At 40.4% G+C, this 7670-nt stretch overlaps 1 pseudogene; it reads left to right on the forward strand.

Annotated features, from left to right (window-relative positions):
- Positions 1-1644: 1644 nt before the first annotated feature.
- Positions 1645-5698, forward strand: LOC119619750 (hydroxymethylglutaryl-CoA synthase, cytoplasmic pseudogene; annotated as a pseudogene).
- Positions 5699-7670: the final 1972 nt, after the last annotated feature.

Below are 7670 nucleotides of genomic sequence, written 5' to 3' on the forward strand. Positions count from 1 at the left end.
ACCTTTCGAGTGTAAGATGAATAAGTTTTGGAGATCAAATACACAGTACAGTAACTATACTTAACAATAATACTAATACTGTATAGTTATGGTAACTATACAGTAATACTTAAAATTTGCTGAGAGAGTAGATCTTAAATGTTCTCAACACACACACACACACCCCCCAAGTAACTATATAAGGCGATGGATATATTAATTAGCTTAATTATGATAATCATTTCATTATATATATATATATCAAAGCATCAGATTGTACATATTAAATATATACAATTTTTATTTGTCAAAAAATTGTGAAAGATCAATATTAATGTCATGATTTTTTCAGTTACTGCAGCAAAAGTGGAGAAGAGCAGTTTTAGAATTCTGCAATTCTGCATTTCATGTTGTACTCACATAATTTATTTCTGTTCCTTTTCCAGAAGATCGGGTCTTTCTGTGCTTCACAAATCACCAGGCATGCTCATTTCTCTGAAAAGCTTATATTTTAGGCCATCTTATCGTTAAATAAATTGTTTAATGAATAAAACACCACTGATGTATAGCCATACCAAGCTTTACGCATTCACATAGTTATTGTTTTATAAGTAAAATCCTGTTGTTAAACTTTAGTTCCACAAAATCTAATATTCTGAAAGACCTACCTTCTAACAGCAACATGAACCTCTCCAACATGTATAAATCTCATACTTGGAGCTGACCAAGAGGAAAGACAGCCTCAGAGACCATCTGGGTTCAGCCATTCCTGCAGTGGATGAAGGTCTTCTGAAGTCTCTGCTGGTTTGTGTGGGGGAGCAGCAGAACTGGCTTCCTGCCTCCAATTAACTGGCAAATAATATTACAATCTGGGCTGCTCTGAGCCCAAATCAGATGATTTTAGAGTGCTGCTTCTCACAGAGGATACAAAAAGCTAATCAGAATGGTCAGCATAATTCTTCCCTGCTCAGTGTCAGAGAAGGAGACTTATCTATTTCAAGTTACTCTGCTCAAGAAATTTTAATATGATTTACCAGAAACAAAGGTGAACCTACAACTAGTAGTAAGAAAATCTCAGGACATTATCAGATTGCTCAATATAGTTCAGTTCTGTTAAGATTTATTGAGCTCCTACTATTTAAAAAGCATGGACATGGAATCTGGAGATACTAAGCGGAATAAGACCCTGTGTACTCTCTCAAGGCCGGTGCAGGGATTGGTGACACTGGGCGAGACACACCATTTCTCTGGGTTCTGGCTGCCTCATTTATGAAAAGCAACAATTTGAGTAGTTGATTTCTAAAGTTCCATTTGTGTTAAAAGGAATTTTTACAAACAAGCAAAAAACTTTCTTATTCTAGAAATCCTTAGATAGCAGAGTAGGTTTTATCTTAAGAGCCATGTTTTTAAATGACAGCGTCATGAACATAAAAGAAGGGAATATATCTGGCCACGGTATTTAAATTACTCTTTGTTATTGGTATCAGAATATTGCAGTTCCTATTCTATGTCATCAAGTTTTCTTATTCCAAGAAGCAAGGCAAAGAAACCCACAATTTTCTACTAATTTTTCAGAAGTTGGGAATTCTTTTCTAGTAAGAGAGCATGAAGCCACTTTTCTTACTTACACATCTGTAGACATCTGAACTGCCATGCCAAGAGGGGATGCCAGAAGAGGTGAGGTGAGGGGGTAACTTTGGTTAATGAGGGCTCCCAGGGTCAGCATGCTGGGGGGGTCTTCTGACTGGAGTTGGGATAATGCTACAATCCAAGTCAAGTGCAGAACCAGAAACAACATGACAGCAGGTGAGCCAGAGAAGGGAGATCCAATGGGTTCCCAGAGAAGGGAGATCCAGAGAAGGGAGATCCAAGGGAGATTAGAGGTGACCCCCAAGACCTAGAGTGAAGTAACACAGAGTAGGCCAATGAAGGAAGCCAACATAAGCAGAGAAGGCAAAGCAAGAGCGTGATTCTAGGAAATACCTGGGACCAGGTAGGTCCAGGCTGGGGTTTGCAGTGGGATTAAAGGACCAGGTAGGTTATCAAGGCACATATTTATGATGACCTTGTATCTGGGCTATTCTAGGAAAGTCCCAATTTCCAATATCGTAGTATTCTTGTCATATCCTGCAACCCAAGTGCCTTCATTCAGCTATACTTGGCACCTCTGCTTGGCCAGGTGCTGTGCTAAGAATCTGCGATGTAGTCGGAACCAAGGTGTAGACCCTGCTTTCAGGTTGCCCAGTGTCCTGTGCAGGGGGCTAAGGATTATAGCGAGTATGGTAGCAAGCACAACTACCAGGTTATTGTAATAAAACCTAATCTCTCCCTCAAAATTATTATAATCACTTGTCATTACTCTGATCTGATCCTCTTTTAAGAAATAAAGGATTTTGGGGGAGGCTGAGGTGGGTGGATCACCTGAGGTTAGGAGTTCATGACCAGCCTGGCCAACATGGTAAAACCCCGTCTCTACTAAAAATACAAAAATTAGCCTGGCATGGTGGCACACACTTGTAATCCAAGCTACTCACGAGGCTGAGGCAGGAGAATCACTTGAACCCAGGAGGCAGAGGTTGCAGTGAGCTAGGATGGTGCCACTGCACTCTAGCCTGGGCAACAGGGAGAGACTCTGTCAAGAAAGAAAGGAAAGAAAGAGAGAAAGAGAGAGAGAGAAAGAAAAAAGAAAAAAGAAAGAAGAAGAAAGAAAAGAAAGAAAGAAAGAAAGAAAGAAAGAAAGAAAGAAAGAAAGAAAGAAAGAAAGAGAAAGACAGAAAAGAAAGGAAGGAAAGAAGGAAGGAAGGAAGGAATGAAGGAAGGAAGGAAGGAAGGAAAAAGAAAGAAAAGAAAGAAAGAAAGAAAGAAAGAAAGAAAGAAAGAAAAAGAAAGAAAGAAAGAAAGAAAGAAAGAAAGAAAGAAAGAAGGAAGGAAAGAAAGAAAGAAAGAAAGAAAGAAAGAAAGAAAGAAAGAAAGAAAAGAAAGAAAGGGAGAGAGAAAAGGAAGGAAGGAAGGAGAAAGAAAGAAGGAAGGAAGGAAGGAAGGAAGGAAAGAAAGAAAGAAAGAAAGAAAGAAAGAAAGAAAGAAAGAAAGAAAGAAAGAAAGAAAGAAAGAAAGAGGAGGAGGAGGAAGGGAGGGAGGGAGGGAGGATTTTTGCAAAGTTCACACACAGACACTGAGTTCTTTGGGGATAGCAGACAATGTATACTATACCTTGCCTATGCTAACCATGAGATATCCACTTTGACACACTTGTGGCTGAGACCTCCTGCCGATCACCTGCCGATCAATGTCTATCACATTATAGACAGATGCACTGTCTATAATGGAGGAGGGAGAGATGAATCTGGATGCAAATCCTGAGGTTGGACAAATAATTTTACGAGTTTGCAGTCATCACAAGGTGTATCTCCCAGTTACTGGATTGTCTTATATTTGTTTCTTGTGTGGAATTTTCACTGGTTTCCCATTTAAATTGAAAAATAAAAGCAAATAAATATTTCTTTACTAATTCTCTAGGATTAGGCCCGTGGCCTGGGCTTGCAGGGTGTGCAGCTGAGCAGTGCTGGGAGGGCAGCAGAGGGGGCAACAGCACCGCCAGATCCAGTTCCAGGCACCCAACTGAGCATGACGCCAGGAAGCCCAAGACGAGCCTGAATTGGACACAGTGAATGGATATCAGACCTGGGGCATGCCAAGGAAATATTTTCAAAGTTGGAAAAGTATGTTGATATAGATGCTGGAAAGTATACCATTGGCTTGGGCCAGGCCAAGATGGGCTTCTGCACACATAGAGAAGAGATCAACTCTCTTTGCATGCCTGTGGTTCAGAATCTTGTGGAGAGAAATGATCTTTCCTATGATTGCATTGGGCGAATGGAAGTTGGAAGAGAGACAATCATTGACAAAAAAGTGAAGACTAATTTGATGCAGTTGTTTGAGGAGTCTGGGGATATAGATATAGAGGGAACCAACACGACTCATGCATTCTATGGAGCCCCAGCTGTTGTCTTCAGTGTTGCTAACTGGATTGAGTCCAGCTCCTGGGATGGACAGTTTGCCCTGGAGGTTGGAGGAGATATTGCTGTATATCCCACAGGAAATGTTAGACTGTCAGGTGGAGTTGGAGCAGTAGCTCTGCTAATTAGGTCAAATGCAACTTTAATTTTTGAACGAGGGCTTCGTGGGACACATATGCAATGTGCCTATGACTTTTACGAGCCTGATACGCTCTCTGAATGTCCTATAGTAGATGGAAAACCCTCCATACAGTGCTGCTTCAGTGCGTTAGACCACTGCTATTTTGTCGACTGCAAAAAGATCCATGCCCAGTTGCAGAAAGAAGGAAATGATCGAGATTTTACCTTGAATAATTTTGGCCTCTTGATCCTTCACTCACCATACTGTAAACTGGTGAGTTTAATCTCTAGTTCAGACGTTGCGGAATGACTTCCTTAGTGATCAGAACAGAGATAGAATGGCCTGGAAGCCTGTGAGAATGTTAAATTAGAAGACATCTATTTGATACAAATGTGGAGATGGCATTTATGAAGGATAGTTCTGAACTCTTCCATCAGAAAACAAAGGCATCTTTGCTGTATCCGATGAAAACAGAAATACGTACACATTGTCAGTATATGGTTCCCCGCAACTGTCCCTGTGCAGTACTCACCTCAGCAACGATCAGGGAAGAGACCAGAGTGTTCTTGTGTGGTTCTGGTTCAGCCGCCACCCTGTACTCTCTTAAAGTTACACAAGATGCCACACCAGAGTCTGCTATTGATAAAATAACAGCAAGCTTATGGGATCTTAAATCAAGGTGTAGCTCAAGAACTTGTGTGGTACCAGATGTCTTTGTTGAAAACGTGAAGCTCAGAGAGGACACCCATCATTTGGTCAACTCTGTTCCCCGGGGCCCAAGAGATTCACTCTTTGAAGAAACATGGTACTTAGCTAGGGTAGGTGAAAAGCACAGAAGAACTTACACTCCATGTCCTTCTCCAAATGATGGCACTTGGGATGAAGGAGTCAGACTTGTGCATTCAAATACAGTAACTGATCATATTCCAACCCCTGCTAAGACACTGCCGGGACTCCCTGCCACAGCAGCAGAAATGGGAGCAGCTCTCATTAGTAACGGGAAACATCAAGATATTCTGTGAGGTGCAAGGCTTCCGTGTGAGGGTAGGGATGGGATTACATGTTGCTCAAATTTTTATGTGACTGGCATGGAGCCTGGATGACCATCATGTACTTGGGAAAGTCTCTTTTACTCAGTTTGCTGGGATGTTTCCCATTGTGGTCTGGCCAATGCCAAGTGCACTCGAGTGATGTTAAGGGCTTTGTAAAACTGCAGACCTCTCTGGCCGTTCGTATACATGAAGTTTAGTTTTCACCCATGGTATAATGAACCCTGTACTTCTGTCAGAGAGTAGAGGTACTAACCTTCAATTAAATTTTTTTAAAACGAGTAAGAATTTTGTAGTTTGAACAACTAGCTTACTGAAAGTACCTGTGGTTCTTGAAAAACTTTTCTAGCTTGGGAAATGTGGTCTTAAAACGTGATATGCACAGATTGTTTGACAATGGTAAGACAAGGCCAGCCGTGAAAAAAGTCGTTGTAATGACCTCTGAACAGAGAGACACTGACATTGACCAGGCTTCTGGTATAGGAAACATGGTACATTCCGAAGCCGTGAATAAAGCTCTAGGTGGCTCCTGAATCAGTTCATGGCAGATTATGGTGAGCAACATTGAGATGTTAACGGAGGTGTGGATGAGGACATTCACTGTTGCGATCCTTCTTTGCAACTTATTTTGAAGAATGAACGAAACATATTTTTGGTTGCCTTTTTAAAAATTATCAATGGAAAGGAGGGATGGAGCAGGACATTATTAGGTTACTTCTGTTGCTTCAGTGTTATAAATTCAACATATCGACTGAAAGCCTAAATTCATGGTGTAAAATGGTTCTTTTCATTTTTTCTCTTCCTCCTTTTTTTTTTTTTTCCTTTTGGTATCTGCTGAGTGAAAATAACAAAGTACAACCCAAGTTTTTACATAGTCTAACTAGAAGTATTCCACTTCAAGGTCTGAGAGTTGGATTTATGAAGCATTTTCTTAGACTTTTACCTTTAAAAGAGAACAAAGAACACCTACCACACAGGATAGATAAGAAGATTGGTTAGACAGCTTTGTGGTGCTGACAATAAGCCTTATAGACTGTAAAATACGGATAGTTTGAACTAAGGTACAGAACTAAACCTTCTAAACTTTATTTGCTGTTAAATAAATAATTTCTTATTTTAAAGGAAAAAGCAAATTTCCTGTTTTTATAGAACATTTTCTCAAGAAGGCTCACTTGCAAACATTTTGAAGTAAACAATGTCCTAGCAGTCATGCACTGCCCTCTGGTGGTCACATGAGAGCATGACACACAAATGCTGCAGGGCTCTGCATTTGGCGTCAGCAAAAGAAGCCAACATTCAAATTTAGATATCTCTATGGGCTTGCAGTTAGATCATACCCAAATTTCGTAAGAATCAATGTTTGGAAGATAACTTCGAGAGGAAGTCATTGTTTCTTCATTTCACATTGTAAAAAGGAAGTCTCCTTCCAAGTGTGGTATTTCAGGGAGTATTCATTGAGCACATAAATTCCAGGACAGAAAATAGAGAACAGGTCTCATAGCAGGGTAGGGGGTCGGGGAAAAGGGGCAGCAGTGCTGGGAAATGTTGAGAATGACTGGCCAACATCACAACTATGTATATCTGGCTTAGAGAAAATAGTATATCAAACCAAAGCCCATTGATGGAATCCTTCTGATTACTTAAACAGTGTATTTTATAAAATTTGAGAACTATTACCCAATATATTTGTATGCTTTCATCTAAACTTAGACACGGAGTTTTTCCAAACACGGCATCAACTTACATTCTCAGTTACTTTTCTCACTTAATATGAGCCCTAATCCATGCTATTCAATTGTTTTTGAAAATCTGATTTTAAATGCTGCACAGAACCTTAATATATCTTGTACATAAATTACATGCTTCCATAGCTTCTGCTGCTGTCTCCCTCCACCAAACAAATCTGGTTTATTTCTAAAAGTGGAGCTCAATCACTATCTTCTGCAGGCAGTTTCCCATTCTAGAATAATTCATGGGACTTCTAAGACTTTCACTTTATCCTTCTGTCTCTTAGGATAGCAGGCACTCCATACCATGTCTTATCTCCCTCTAATTACTGAGAGCTTCCCCTAGGTCAAGAAGCTGCTGAATTAGCTGTCTGTCCAGCTCTTAGCGCAGTGCTCAGAATACAGCAGACACTCAATAAAAATTGGAGAAACACAATAAATCCAAACAAGTTGTTTACTGTTGCAGAGAACTCTAGTCATCTGTCAAAATCCATTCTCCCCTTCTCTACACACACAGTTGGACTACATTTCCCAGGCTCCCTTGTGTTATGCGTGGTCACATGACCAGTTCTTGCCGAAGGAAGAGGCGTGGGATTAATGTGAGCCACCGCCAGTCCAGGCCTGTAAAATCCTGCTGCTGACTTTTCTTCGTGCTCTTTCTTCTTCTGCTGATGGATGCAAGTTGGGATGAAGCCCCAGATATCAAAGTCAAAATAAAATATGCTGGTGAATCTGTAAATTTAAATGTTTTATTTGGGAAAGCACAAATTGCAGTTCA

The sequence above is a fragment of the Chlorocebus sabaeus genome, chromosome 25 (genome assembly GCF_047675955.1).
Source record: "Chlorocebus sabaeus isolate Y175 chromosome 25, mChlSab1.0.hap1, whole genome shotgun sequence".
Classification (NCBI taxonomy): Eukaryota; Metazoa; Chordata; class Mammalia; order Primates; family Cercopithecidae; genus Chlorocebus; species Chlorocebus sabaeus.